The sequence below is a fragment of the Castor canadensis genome, chromosome 14 (assembly GCF_047511655.1).
Source record: "Castor canadensis chromosome 14, mCasCan1.hap1v2, whole genome shotgun sequence".
In the NCBI taxonomy this organism is placed as follows: Eukaryota; Metazoa; Chordata; class Mammalia; order Rodentia; family Castoridae; genus Castor; species Castor canadensis.
In genome coordinates, this window is record NC_133399.1 from 33,668,659 (window position 1) to 33,684,467 (window position 15,809).

Sequence of the window (15,809 nt, forward strand, 5' to 3'; positions counted from 1 at the left end):
CAAATGCTGATAACCCCTTGGGATGGACATTTTTTGGTGAGTTAAAAATTCCATTTGCCATCCTTGGTGGTTACAGTGAAGGTGGCTCTCATAGCCACATGGCTTCAGCATTACTGGTTCTCAAGAAATGTGCAAATTTCCTTCAGCTCTCAGTGGACAGGCAGGCATGATGCTTTTGAAATTTTAGTGGACCTCCTGCAAGCACTTGTATTATGCTTAGATAGTATAAACAGTGACACAAATATTAGATGGAATAACTGTATAGCTGGCCGAGCATTTATACTCTGCAGTGCAGTGACAGATTTTGATTTTATTGTTACCATTGTTGTTCTTAAAAATGTCTTGTCTTTTACAAGAGCCTTTGGGAAAAATCTCCAGGGACAAACTTCTGATGTCTTCTTTGCCGCCAGTAGCTTGACTCCAGTACTACATTCTCTCAATGAAGTGATGGAAAATATTGAAGTTTATCATGAGTTTTGGTTTGAGGAAGGCACAAATTTGGCAAATAAACTTGATATTCAGATGAAACTTCCTGGGAAATTCCGTAGGGCCCAGCAAGGTAACTTGGACTCTCAGCTAAGCTCTGAGAGTTACTATAAAGAAACTCTAAGTGTTCCAACAGTGGAGCATATTATCCAGGAACTTAAAGATATATTCTCAGAACAGCACCTCAAAGCTCTTAAATGCTTATCTCTAGTACCTTCAGTCATGGGGCAGCTCAAATTCAACACATCAGAGGAACACCATGCTGACATGTACAGAAGTGATTTACCCAATCCTGACACGCTCTCAGCTGAGCTTCATTGTTGGAGAATCAAGTGGAAACACAGAGGGAAAGATATAGAACTTCCATCTACCATTTATGAAGCCCTCCATCTGCCTGTCATCAAGTTTTTCCCTAATGTATATGCCTTGCTAAAAGTACTGTGTATTCTTCCTGTGATGAAGGTTGAGAATGAGTGCTATGAAAATGGACGAAAGCATCTCAAAGCATACTTGAGGAACACTTTGACAGACCAAAGGTCAGTTGTTTAACATAAATTTTGATATAAAACATGACCTGGATTTAATGGTGGATACATATATCAAACTCTATACAACTAAGTCAGAGCTTCCTACAGATAATTCAGAAACCATTGAAAATACCTAAGAGACTTTTTAATGGGCTTTGTCTTCTATGGAAAAAAAGCTATAAGATGTTGTGGGCCACTTAATCACTGAATATCTTTGCCTTTAGGCCTCCAGTTGAACATATTAACCATTGATGATCTGCTTATTTAAATGGTCCGTGTTTGAACACTCATGTTTTGAATACCTGTCTCTTCTTCCAAAAAATGGCATTGGAAATGCCATACTTCACCTCTGAATTATCTCTACTAGTGGCACTCTGGAATTGTTTTAGTTAAGTCATTTTAGATACAACATGTATTATCACTGTGGATAGTTACCAGGTACTGAGTTACCAGTTTCTTCAAAAAATGAATTTTGAGGAGATAAGGAAGAAAGGAATACATTTTATATAATGTTATAATGAAGCCCACTATTGACATTTGACTAGTAGAAGTTCTAAGTGTAGTTTAAAAATCTGTTATAATGACTGTGTGGAGACAGAGGCAGGAGGATCTCGAGTTCAAGCCCAGTCTGGGCTACATATCAAGACCCTGTCTCAAAAAAATCCAAGGACTGGGATGGTAGCTCAGTGGTAGAGTGCTTGCCTGGTATGCACAAGGCTCTAGATTCCATCCCAGCAATGAAAAAAAAAGATAAAATCTGTAATGAACAGTTAAGGGAATTACCAGAGAGTGAATTGTGAGCTCACCAAACAAAGATTCAGTGTAGACTTTATCTTGCAGTTCAAGTTGGAGTGGAAGGGCCTGCATTGTTGCTCTATACCTGGTTGTTGCTGTTTACATTCCTTTGTTGAGCCTACATTTCATAAGCTTTTCATCAGGTCAATGTTGGACACTTCTGCTTCAAGACAGAATTTATGCCATCCCTACAGGCAACTGGCTTGTCTGTTGTCTTTTTTCCATGATTATATATACTGTCTCATCTTGACTTATTAGAAAAAAACTACAAAAATAAATGTTTTGTGGTTTATTTAGAAATAATACAGAAAAGATTGCTGTTATTTTTGGTGAAAAAAATCAATTTTGTATAGTTTATTTCAATCTAAATAAAATGTGAATTTTCTTAAAAAAAAAAAAAGAAATGTGCATGCCTGGTATTCTTCTCAGACTCCATGCACATTATTTCAACAAATTCCCAATATAATCTGAAATACAATCACCTCCAGTTATAATGTACTTATAATGAGTGTGGTTTTGTTATAAAATTGAGCTGTCTCATTTTGTGATGACTTCTCCCATGTTACAATAAAGAATGTAGACTCTCCAGCCTGGAATTCCCAGCCTCTTGCAGCATGAGCCAAATAAACTTCTGTTCTTTATATTTTACCCAGACTCTGGTGTTTTGTGATACCAGCAGAAAACAGATTAAGACAGTTTTCTTCCTTTAATCCTCTCCTGCCTCCAGAAACTGTGTCTGGTTCATCCTGGCCTGTCCCTTCTAACTCAAGGCCATTTTGACTTAGGAGAGGAGGGTTATGGCCTCTAAGGAAATTGTTGGGTACCTCTGACACTAACCCCAGAACTGAGCCTGGTTAATGGGAGTCTCAGAAGCTCAAGTCATCTCGGGGAGGCTGGCCTCAGCATCCGTATAGAAGTCAGTGTCTCCATGCATGAAAATGGTTTTTTTCCTGAGTTGTTTGAGTCTGAAATGTTTCTGATTTGTTTTTTAAGAAGTTTGTTCTGAATATACTCATAAAAAGTCTCCTACAAAGGTATGTAGAATACATTTCCATATGAGAAATTACCCATATTTCAGAAAAAAAACAAACATTATATTATTTAAGGTAGTGTGTGCATGTGTGGGATATTGGGTAGGGTTGAGCAAAATAAGCTGTTGGGTTCAGGGAAGAATGCAGCACTGGATGCTGGTGGGGGTGGTGGATTCACTGACTTGCATGTGACTTGCAGGTTCTGCACATAATAACTTTCTTACACTAAGGCATACTTTGATAAAGTGAAAGAAATAAACTAACATTATTGCTAAAGTGTAACTCCTCATAATTACTGAAGAAATATCCTACTGTAATAACAACCTGCTTTTGACCCATGGTTGCTAAATATCCATTTTTATGTAAAAGAAAATTGGAAAAGCTAGCTTTTTTGGCTTTTGAGACAACTATTAGCCCAGACTGGCCTAAACTTGCTATTCTACAGCCTCAGCCTTCTAAGTTTTGGAATGATAGGTTTGTGCCTCCATGCCTGTTTAGATTTCAAATCTTTAGTGGAGAAACATCTCATTGAGAACCAGACTCAAGTGCCAGTCTTTCCTTTTGAAATGTATTTTCCTTATTCACTTAGACTTGCAAATATTACTTGCCAAAACCTTGCAAGTCCCCTGGGAGCACATAATGTATCTTTCATTCCTGCCCAGAGCATTTGTTGTGATCTAGTGATCAGCAGTTGTTCAGCGAGTCTTAGAGATGGAAGTAGGCAAAGGGAGTGGTAGTAGGGAGGTAGGGACAACCACTAAGATTAAGTGAAGGGGCAGATCCCAATGTTGGGTATAGGGAGGGGTGAGGAATTAGATGAACTTTGATAACTGTTTCTCTCTACTGTGAGATTTTGCTAACATCCAACCAGAAAACTTAAGACCTCCTTAGAGTCTTCCAATTTTCACTGATTTTGCACCTTTTCCCAAGTGGGAAGGTACCTAACATGACCCGGAAGGGTTGTGCTGAAGCAGAACCATAGGAACTTGCTGTCTTTCCTCCTATTTTGTTCTACAAATGTGACAGTTTGTTATGATTCAAATACAAAATGGTACCATTTTCTCCGTTGTTTTCATACAACAGAAATTTTTCTAAACATCTCTCCATCTGGCTGTTGCACCGTCTAACCCTCTATTGCCCTCCTGAGCTCTCATTCATATCTCCACTACTAGCATGTGCCACCTGGCCACTCTGGACCTGAACCCAACTTCACGGTCCTCAGGTTTCACATTTCCTTTGATTCTGTCATTTGTTTTCTACCTTTCTCAGCAATGAACAACAAAGAAGACCTATTTTCCTGAAGTCATATCATGTTATGGTGAATACATTGTTCAGTCTGGGGAAGGGAACATAATACCAGCATAAATTTCCTCTTGTTTTCTCTCCATATTTCTCTGGGATCTGACAAGACTCAATGTGTCTCCTCCTCTTTGCTGTAATAGTCACAATTTCACAAGATGTCCCACATTGAACAATAGTCTTCTAACTCTTCTTCAGGGCTTTATTATTAATAAACAACATGTTATTCACTTTACAGTTATGAATCTCTTCTTGATGAAACTTACATAGAATAAAACTAAACTAGAAACAGAAGAATCAATTCCTCCTTGTCATGTCCTCTTCCTCCTAGTTGCTGCTGATTCAGTCAGCATTGTATAAGTCTTTGTTAAGTGGGGATGAATGATGGAGTGTTGAGTAATTCCTCTACATGGATCATCTTGCTGGATGGAATAAGCTTCTGCTCAAATCTGTAACCTGCATGAGCCCCAGTCTCCTCACCTGTCCCATAAGAGTAAAAGTATCATTTCTATCTAAACTTCAAAGTGACTGTGAAGGTGAAATAAATAATGCAGGTGTCAGTACTATGACAACCACAAACATGACATATTATTGTACTCCAACAGTTGCTTTGTGTTCAAAATATATATTTATAAGCTATAATCTTATGTCCAGTTGTAGCTTTCATCTTAAAAAGTAGCAGATGAGGCCTTACAAAAGTTACAATAATTACATTCACAAGTGGAAAGACTTTTCCCTGATACTCAATTTGTCCTACTGGGACCATTTACCCATCACTCATACGAAGCCTTTCTTGGATTTTAGAATCTTTTTTACAAGGCATAAAAAGTCCTTGTACAAATCATGTAAAACTATTGTTCTGAAAACATAAATGTTCCGTGCATCAAAAACCACATTAAAATTATCCAAGTGGCCATGAAAATGCATCCAAAAGAAGAGGCTTTTTGATAAGGACCCCTGCAGCAGTAAAATGCATGGTGCCAACTCACCCATCTAGAAGTGAGCATGTCCCAGCACATCAATGCTAATGAGGTTGGAAGGTTGTCATCATGACAGATGCAAGCAGCTTTGGGTCCAGGCCATGACAAGAGAAAGTGAAGGTACTATTTGAGCATTCTTCAATTTCTATCTTCCACTGTATATGGATTTTAATTTTCAACAACACCCACCTTTTAGATCATACTTCATTTATTTCAACATAGTCTGGATTTTGAAATTAAAGTATTTTGATATGGGCCAATTCTTGTATTTTTTTCTTCCATTTATTTGTGTGTGTGTGTGTGAATCCCTAGATCGATAAATAACTAACATGTGGGAAAAATTTTGAATAGGGTGAAGCATAAGTTCTCCAGGTTCATAATTTCTACAAACTAAAGTCATTGTGGCAAAAATAGACATTACATTTGCCCCTTTCACTTATCACACAAATATGATTGTATTTACCTGTGGCTTTGTCACATAAATACTGGACACCCACATCTATGGCTCTTGTATAGTTACATGAGCACATATTTTATTTCATCACAAAAATCAATCCTAGAAAAATGTGCCATTGATGATACTCTCTGTTGTCCTATAGGTCAGTACTGTAGGTTGCTGCTCCTAAAGCATTTATTTCCTTTCTTTTGGGGATCAGCTCTGGTATTCCACAATTTGGGAAATATATCCAGATCTTGCAGACTTTTGAACTGAGGTTTGCTCTGAGCATAGAAGGAGTGACATTTCTGAGTTTTCCAGATCCTTTATGTTTTAACACTATATAATCCCTGTCTTCTTAGGAAACCCTTCCCTGGAATGAAAACATCCCACTTCAAGTTGATGAGTGCAGATGTTTGGGGAAAGGTACAAAGCTCAATCTCAGGCACTATAAATAGCAGCTGGCAGCAACATTGCTTTTAGTGTCCTCGTGTTGTCTTCCATGGTCACTGTTGCTATCTGCCCTCAACTATCACCTATTATTTCCCCTAGTAGAGCACCCTCTGTTGTGTCATGCCACACCTTGTAAAGCAAGTGTGGTGGGCTTGTGAGGGTTCACAGCCCACCTCCACTTTGGGGAAGCTGTTCACTGAGATAGTATTAGTTTAATTTAAACATTTTAGATATTATGACAATGTTCTGTGGAGTTTCCATATAACAGAAAAATAAAGATGATGATATCAATATTGAATGACTCAGACATCACTGTAAATGACATTGGAAGGGCACTGGGAAATTCCCAGGAAGACAAACAATCAAAACAAGAGCCTACTTCACACTACATAGCAAAGAATAATAATAATCAGTGGTTTATTATACCTCCTTTATTTTGTTACCATATAAAACTTCTTGAGAGCTAAATTAATATAAAGCAAAGTAACAGACAAATTCTAGTATTATTGAACTTTGGGGAGATTGATACACCCCTCTTTGCATACTAGATATTTCAACAAACTGGTATTAGGAGCCTGTATCAGGAGAATTAAATGCAAGTCTCTGGATAAGTTCTGTTTTTTTTTTTTGGAAGTTTTTACATGTCTCTCAGCTTACTCTAATATGATGGTTGAGTTGTGACCTTGGTTTTTAGATGGGATCTTTGGTAGGAATTTAGAAACAGCAGTGCATTTTGACTGCTGCCTGAAGGTATATATTGGATGGCAAAATAATTAATCTACATTCTTTTTTGATAAAATTGTAGTATAGTGGAAATAGTATGTGAATACAGGAAGAAGGGAAGAAAGTGGTATATTTTCCTATTTTGATATCAAAATGAAAAGAGATTACATTTCTTTGTAGGTTACTTTTCCTAAACTTTTTAAAAATTGGACCAAGGAATAAGCTAAATTACATTTTTGAATTTGCTTTACTGAGTTTGTTACAAATTTGCCTGCAGACAATTTAAATGTAACTCCTCTATTTGGGTCCATGATGGTAATAAGTGCTTATGTGGAGCACAGCACTCATCAATCTGCAAATCACTTTATTTAAATGATAGAAATTTATCCTCATATCAACCCCTTTGCATCAGCACTGCAAAACAAATTTTTAATATTTTGATTTTGCAGGAAAACAAAGTTCAGTGCAATGTTGTGACATGAGTACCAGGGTTTGTATTTACAATTCAAATGCATAAATGTATGTGTCTTCCTTCAGTTTTTAAAATGAATGCCTCTTCACTCTTCATGTGTTTTCATGTTGATGTGTCAATGATTCTTATCAACTTCCGCTGACAAATGTGCATTCCTTCAGTGTGCTCCCCCTCTCCTCATCTGCACAAGTAAGTTCACCACCAAATTTTGAGATGGAGGTAGATGTGGGTGAATGCAAACTCTTGGATAATCCCAAGAGAAGCTCCCTGGTGGGTAGGTGATGGCACTTTGCTGTGGTGTCTGGATTCTTCTCACAGCCCATATTGGCCATGCTGGGAAGAGTTGACTTGAGTTTGTACATTTTGGGTTGTCACTCAAGATGGCTGTCTTTCCTTCAGTCTACTACTATAACTGTTGTTTGCAGGGCTGGACTTGCAGACACCATCACTGTCCAGTTGTCCTCACTATGCTATCACTTGTTTTAAAAGTACTCTCTGATCCCAGCTATTTTCATGGGAAATGTAAAAGAAAGTAATGCAATCTTGGAAATCATTTGAGAATATCCACCTCTGGCTTAAGATTTTTCCTGGGGAAGACTTACAGAGAACTGTAGGATTTTGGTGACGACAGGGGTATTAGACATTTGAACCTAAGAATGTCATTGATACATTTGAGTGGAACACATAGACTATGCTGACAAAATTTTAAAAATTAAAAAGTAATATAGTATCTTCAGTAATATCTTAACATTTTAGCATTTCTGGAGGTAATTAACTAGTGAGTGTAAAGCCATAAAAATATTTCCTCACATTTATAATTTTTGACATTTTCATTTTCCCTCTTTTTCTTTTTTGCTGGGGATGAAAGCCAGGGCTCTGTGCATGTGCGGCAACCACTGTACAACAGAGTTGGGCTCTAGCCCTGACATTTTCTCACACTGCACACATTTTGTTTCCTTTTATTTAATATACTCCTATATAGAAAGTATCATAGATGGTAACAAATGCTTCTTTTCTAAATTACATGTGTGCAGGTACATACACACACAGACACAGACATGTGCAATAAACAATGGGAGTAGAGCACTCAAAAGCCACCTTCCCAGAATGACAAATCCCTCCCATTGGTTTTCTTTTTTTTTAACTGTGGGAAGCTCAATATAAATTGTAACCACCGCATGTCATCTCAATCTGATGTAGATAAGAATTCTGTTTGTTGCAAACCATCTTTAAGTATTCTGAAAGAATATCTGTAATTAATTGCAAGCACCTGTAGAACACATCTGGCACTATACCTGGATTATGAGTTCCAGGATGCTGCTCCGTCACCTGATCTTGATGCTCAATCATGAGCAGACTGTCACTACTGAATATGCAATGCCATGGATATCTATCCATCAGCATCACTTGCCAGGTGGTTCTCTGTTATAAAATTTTGTTATTGACCAGGTTAGCCATTATCCAAACTGACTTCCAGGCCAAGTGAAACGTGTTTAAGAATACTTCAAAGTTTAAAAGCAAAACAAAATCAATATACAAATCTTTGCTGTGATTTCATCTAATTTTTAATTATAAATAAAAAACAAAGAATGTGTTTAAATAGGACATGTCCCTCACTACAATTCTGAATTGCTGTTTGATGGTCCCAGCTTTGCTAACAGACTGAACTCAGAGATCGAGGGGAATGGAGGCCTTGTGTGTCAGGTGATTGAGAAAGAAATCATGTTCTCCTGGCTGTGGCAACTGATGAATGCGTGCTGATTATGCATTCACTAGTCAAAGATGGGTTGATTGCCTATATAACATTTATTCCAGGTATTTCTGGAGCCAAATGCAAGATAATATTTAGTGTGCAACATTTTAGATTGATGGGGAGGCTTGGAAGCTTAAGTGAGTCTGTCAATTCAGATTATGTTATTATCCCTTATGCCTTTTAGAATTATTTCTGAAATGTTTGATATAGCAGATGGCATCTAAAGAGCAAAGACCCACAAGTGACCACCATTTGTAAGTTTGAATTAAATTTTAAATAGTATTGTAGACTTAATACTTTCACATGGTTCAAAAATTCTATGAATTAAAAATCTTCATCCTGCTCTTAACTCCCACCCACCAAATTCCTTCCTTAAAACAACTAATATCTGTCACATTTTGATATATTCTTTGAGAGATGTACTCTATGTAATGAGGAACTTCATTTACACATGTGATAGAGTCTATATTACATACAAATATATGTGAACTCATATTTAAGTTAGTTTGTATTTATGCAACATATATAAATATGTATTTTCCCCTGGTTACAAAAGGTAACATGCTATAACCTTCTGGGTCTTTCTGTTTTTAAACTAATTTTTTTAGTTGACACAAAATTAGTACATATATATGTGGTATCATGTCATGTTTCTATACATACATTTTGTGCAATGTGGAAATCAAGGCAAACTTATCTACCTCTTCTAATATTTATGATTTCTTTGTTGTGAAGATACTTCACTCTCCCTTTTTCTAACTGTTTTTGAAGTACCCAGTGCATCATTATGACCAGTAGTCACGCCACTGTGCAGTAGAACAATGAACTACTTCTCTTTCTTTAACTGTTGCTTGTACACATTGACTCATATGCCCATTGGATTTTGCTGATATTAAAGAGTGGACCATTCCATTTCAATCTGCAAGCCCTCATTCTTTTCTATAGAAGCCAATTGTCTGTGGTCATGCCTATTCTCCTCTGATGTAGGTCTGGTTTCCAATTTGCTATTACAAACCATGCAGGAAAAGTAGCGATGTACACATGTGTGTTCTGCAAGCATTTTCAATAAATGCTGGGCAACTGGACATTGTTTATGCTATTATTGACTTTGTTCTTTGCTTATTTATACAATAAGTATGAAAATCCCCATTTTACATGTTCATCGTTAACCTAAAACATAAAATTTCTAGCCAAGTTTATGGCTAGAAAATATTTAAGTGTTAGTGGCTTATATGTAACACATATTATGGATAACATTTTAACAAGCTTGTTTTCTTTTATGTTATCAGAGTAACCCTAGGGATTTATCCATAGGGTAATTTCTACCAAGGCACCGTAGGGGAGAGAAGGCACATCCTACAGGACAGGCTCAACTTGTCATCTTCTATGTTAGAAACTTCCCCCTACTTATGTGTCTTATCAGTGATCACTGAGTCTCAAGTTAACTCTATTCCTAACTTTCTCTTATTCTGGAGGCAATTAAAGATAGTCCTACTTCACCTAAGATGCTCACTATTTTAAAAATTAATTTTTCTACAGTTAGCTTTGGCTTTTCTGAGAAATAGAGGAAGCTAAGATAGAAAATAACAAAGAGAATTTTAATTAGAAATACTTTATAAAAACTGGTTATCATCCTCTCAGGATCATAGATATAAAAAGATCTATTAAGTTGTTGGTTGTCTTTCTCTTTTGCTCAGTTTCATTAGATAGAGATGATCCAAGGTTAATATTCAACTGAAGAAGTAGTCTACAGATAAAAATTAAATTGAAAGAGTTACTAATCTAAATCTATACATTTTACCCTATTTAATGCTGATCACCAGCTAATGCAAGGCTAGATGCAAATTTAAATGAAGGAAAAATGTAATTATTCTTGGTGAAAAACTGAATAGAGAGGCCCCAACTCTTTTTTTAGACCATTTTCTTTAGAAAAGTTACAACTGTACTTTTTGTCTCCTCCCCCAAGATCATGATCTTTATAAAATCCAGTTTTACATATGTCTTTTTCAGGAACCTGGGATTATGGTTAAGGAAGACTATGTCCCCATCAGTTTCATGTGAGGATCTGGCGTGAACTTCTGTGGCCCCTGTTTCCAGGTTACAAAACAAACTTCTGCTATAAAGATGTAAGAAATTAGTGTAGCATTTGACTAAAACCAGTTAGAAACCAGGAATAGCTACTTACCTCAACTGCCAGTCAAACCTGGGATGAACTTGTGACACATGAGAAGCTCTCCAACTCGAAGATCAGTTGTGGTAGACGTGAGAACAGGCATGCAATGTGATGGACTGATCTGCTCTGCTAGCTGTAAAAAGCAGTATTATTTCTCTCTGTCTTTGCAGTATCTTATTGCATTACCTGTCATGCATATTACATTTTGGTTTAATGCTTATTAATACTACATTATTCTGTCTTTTGTCTTTGTGGAGAGTATTTTTGGGTGGCAGGAGAGATTGTTTTTTAATTGTATTTCCCCATCATTGGCAATAAGAATTAATAAAGTTTAGCAGATAATATTTGTCATGGCCATCATGCTGAAAGGTTTTTTTCTTAAAATTATAAAATTGAATTCTGTAAGTTAATCTCATTTCTTTTATGTGAGCTAAAGTTGAAAGTCATAAAATTAGTTTATAGTGATTGATTCTCACATGACAATCAATGAACAAAGGCAATTTGAGTTCTATTTTCTGTGTAGAACTTGCATAATTTTCTTTCTGATAAATTACAAACACTAAATATGTAAGATTAATATATAAATGTACATTTTAAAGCTGTTTTTGCTAGTAGGAATGCAACCACTTGCCAAAAACTTGCAACAATTGAAAACTCAATACTTATTATATATGAGGGGGGATCATTTTCCTATACTTTCACCAAAACCACAAAACCACAAGTTATATTTTAAAAGTCTCACAATTTTATTTACATATTTCACTGCCTTTATAATTAGCCCTTGGTTTCGTTTGGATTTGAATATTTGTACTTTTGATATTTGACCTTCCTATATATTGATGTCTCTGATGGGCTAATACTTTGTCTAGAAGTTTTGCATCTGTGTTCATGGGAGAGAAAACCTTTGCTTTTTAAAGAAAAATCCTCATAAATGCTGATATTAAGTTTATACTGTCCTGTTATAATTTCCGGAAACGTGGCTATAAAATTGGTGCTATTTCCTTCCTCTATCCTTGGAAGAATTCACCCTCTACCAGCTGCCATTTCTATGATATGCTTCCTATGCCTTCTGAGTGCTAAACATTTTCTAAGAAAATGACGAAACTCAGCACACTCCACTCCCAATTTCTCACATGTGTCATTAACTAGGTCCTTGTCTTTACCATGAAAAAGTCCATAGGAACAAATGCACATATTGCAGGTGTGCACGCACTGTGTTCAGACACACAGGCCCCCAAATTACCCACACCCATAAGGACAGAAGGCATTGCATGCCTCACAAATCTCCCATGTTCTTCTGGAAAATAGCCACTCACTTCACAAAAGCAGCTACTCTTCTGAATAGTTTGCCTCTGTAGATCAGTTACCTTGTTCTAAAAGTCATGTAAGTAAAATGGCCCAGAAAGCAGGTTTCTGTGAAGTGTCCTTTTGCTCACCACGTTTTTGAGGTTCATCCAAGATATTGTCTGTGCCTATGGTTCACGATGATTTGTTATTGCTATTGTGAAGTGTTTTCCTCATCGGTTGGGTCACACATTCTTGTACTGATGGACATTGTTTCTGCTAGGAATAAAGCTACTAAGAACATTATCTTTAAGTTTTTTCTTACAGTTGTATCTTTCATTTCCTATTATTGCAGTTGGATATCAGTGAAGTACACTGTGGTTTTTTAAGACCTGTGCTACTTACTGTGGCTTAACTATAATCATTAGCAGGGCAGGGAGACTTCCTTGCTTTCCGTGTGTTGGGAATCAGCTTCCTTTCTGGCACTTAGTAGTTAATTGAAGCCCTTCTCTACTTGTTTGCCCTCCTTGGCTACAGTTACTGCTGTAAACTTAGGACAAATGGCTCTGATACCCAATAGCTGTCTCAAGCAAAGGAGAGATAACCATGCCAGGTGTGTTCAGTTTCTGTCCACACCCCATATCCTTGGGGTGGTTCGTCTGCTTTTTCTCTCTGATGTACCAGTGACCTGAGTGAGCTGGAACTTCTTCTGCCTCCCTTGAAGTTTCTTCTACTTAGTCTTCAAGAGAAGTGATTAATTCCTTGTATGTTTGCTTTGCATCTGTTCTTGTGAGTTGTTTTCATTGTACGAATACATTATTATTTCAGACCAGGTACAAATTCACTCTCCAATTAGTAAAAAAGGTTGTAAATATGAAAATTTGCTATAATATGACCTAATTCTTTTACAATGTGAACTGAAAGTAGTTTTTTGAACTCTGAATCAAAACCTAGATGATGTTTTAAAAACTCTATCATGTTGCATATTGTAATATGAAGAAATTAAGATTGGTAAAAACACCATATATAATATCAAAAAACATAAAAAAAAACTAAGAAAATACATGTATCATATATCATCTACTTTTTGTGTGTTAAGATATTTTAGATGTAAAAACAAGACCACAAAATGTGATAGAAAAATGAGCAATGGCTGCCAACAAATATTTCACAGGAAAAAATTTTCTTAAATGTGTCACAATTTATTCACATTCCTTATGACAAAAGTTCCAGTCAACACTATAGTGAGTTCCTGTTTTCTATCTGATTAATAAAAATTCAAAATTGGATAACACACACCTGTTACAAGGGTCTGGGAAAGTGAGAAGTCTCCTGGTTTCTGGTGTGAGTGAAAAATTGTGCTTCTCATATGCAATGTAGAAAAAAATTCAACAACATTAATAAAGGTAAGAGTGCTTTCAGCCTTTGGCACAATGACCCCTTGTCTAGGAATTTATTCTACAGGTAGACCTTTACAGATACTGAAGTGACAAATGAATCAGCTTGGTCCTTGCAACACTCTAATCACAAAAATTAAAGGATCAAAAAATACAGTTATAACATGTGTAACCACGTAAAGAAATATAATTCATGAAATACAATACAATACAGATTTTATATCAAGCTTGTTAATGTTTCAAGAGAGTTTCTATAATTTTACTTATTTCATGCCAACTTTACCTGTGGAGAACCAAAAGAGGTGTGCTTAAATCTCTCCATAAATTAATGGTTTACACTTCTATGGAAACACAATAGATTTTTAAAATAATTCAGTGACTCTACTGAATTATCTTATTTGTTCAGGGACCTGAGGGGTGTTTCAGAATTTCTTTGTGGGAATAGATATGGGCTGCTTGCTTTCTTCTTTGTGAGTCTTCACAGCTATTTTGGGCACAGATGTCTGTGACAGCTAAGTTTACAGGTCGAGATCGCTTGCTGTGGTGTCCAATTGTGTGGTTAAACACTTGTCTGGAGGTTGCAGTGAAAGTATTTTTTAGATGTGATTATCACTTATGGTAAAGCAGATTGTCCTATAATGTGGGTGAGACTTTAGTCAAAGGTCTTAAAAATACAGACGGTTTCCCCCAACTATCTCAACGAATTTTGCCTCCAAACTGCAACATAAAAACCCTGCCTGAGTTCCAGGCCATCAATCTCAAGACTACATCACCTCTTGTGTGAAGTTTTGTACTGTTGATTGGCCTTACAAAGATTAGATTTGCTGGTCCTACCATTGCATGAGCTAGCAAATCTGTCTGTCTGACTCTCATAAGTTTTTGACAGGTTCCTGATGTAGAAAATAGACTTGAAATGGCTTATCATTAAGAATTAATTCAGGGTTGTTTTCCTAGGTTGTTCTAGATTTTGGACTGCTTATACTTTTCTTCCAGTCATGGCCATGGTCTGTGTCAACATCACATTTGGAAGATTAAATACATGGGTGCTGGTTTGGAAAAACCACCACAACTCCTCGAGTTGTCATTCTTTATGATATAGGAACTAGTATCGTCCTGATAAACTCCCAGAGGACATATGGTTCACTCTTTGATTCCTCTTGGCACTGATTATCATTGCTTGTAATTATGCATAAAGTGCAGGTTTACCTGGGATAAAACAAAATAATTTCTACTCAAAACTGGTAGAATAAACTGAGTGCAGAAAGCTTAGCAGTATTTTTCCTTCAAGCTAAATATATAATAAGAAGACAAATCACTTGATTCATGCACTTTCTGATTTTTGATAGTGCTGAAACCATCACTGAGATAAATTAAGCATATTTTACTCTGGCTTTATTTAAAGAAAATTTAGGAACATTATAGAAATATCGTTTGATGGCTTATATTTAAGAAGTCTATCAAAACCTATAGTATATTCCTAATATAAAGAGGCCCACTGAATAGGGTAAACTATTATATAACTTTATTTATATTTTTAATAGATGTTCCCTCATTGTGATGACTGATGTATAATTTGGGTGACATGAAATCTAGTTTAGGAAAATGCATTTGTAAACTTTGGCATTTCTAATTTATAATGAAGTTGACTTACCCCTTAATTGTTCTTATAAGCAGTTTGACACTGTGTCACCTCCTGTACTTTGTATTCTACTGAAATCACCCAAATGTCTACTTACTTACCTTGAGGAAAATGTCTTAAAAACAATAAGTAGAGAAGCTCTTCTGGTTTGAAGTTGTTTTTGCAAATAATTTATTGTTCACCTGTATATCAAAACCATCTGTGGTCTAACTTTATATTTGCTATCAAATATAATCTCTATTTTCCTTATAACCTTTGTCACTGTCATTCCTCATCTTTAGTATTTATATACTGAGGACTATGTCTTTTCCTTTATTGCATGATGGCTTTTAATTTTCAGAAGAGTTCTATAAATTAGACA

General features: G+C 36.1%; 1 pseudogene; it reads left to right on the forward strand.

Annotated features, from left to right (window-relative positions):
* Positions 1-351: 351 nt before the first annotated feature.
* Positions 352-1,843, forward strand: LOC141416388 (52 kDa repressor of the inhibitor of the protein kinase-like; annotated as a pseudogene).
* The last annotated feature ends 13,966 nt before the right edge of the window (positions 1,844-15,809 follow it).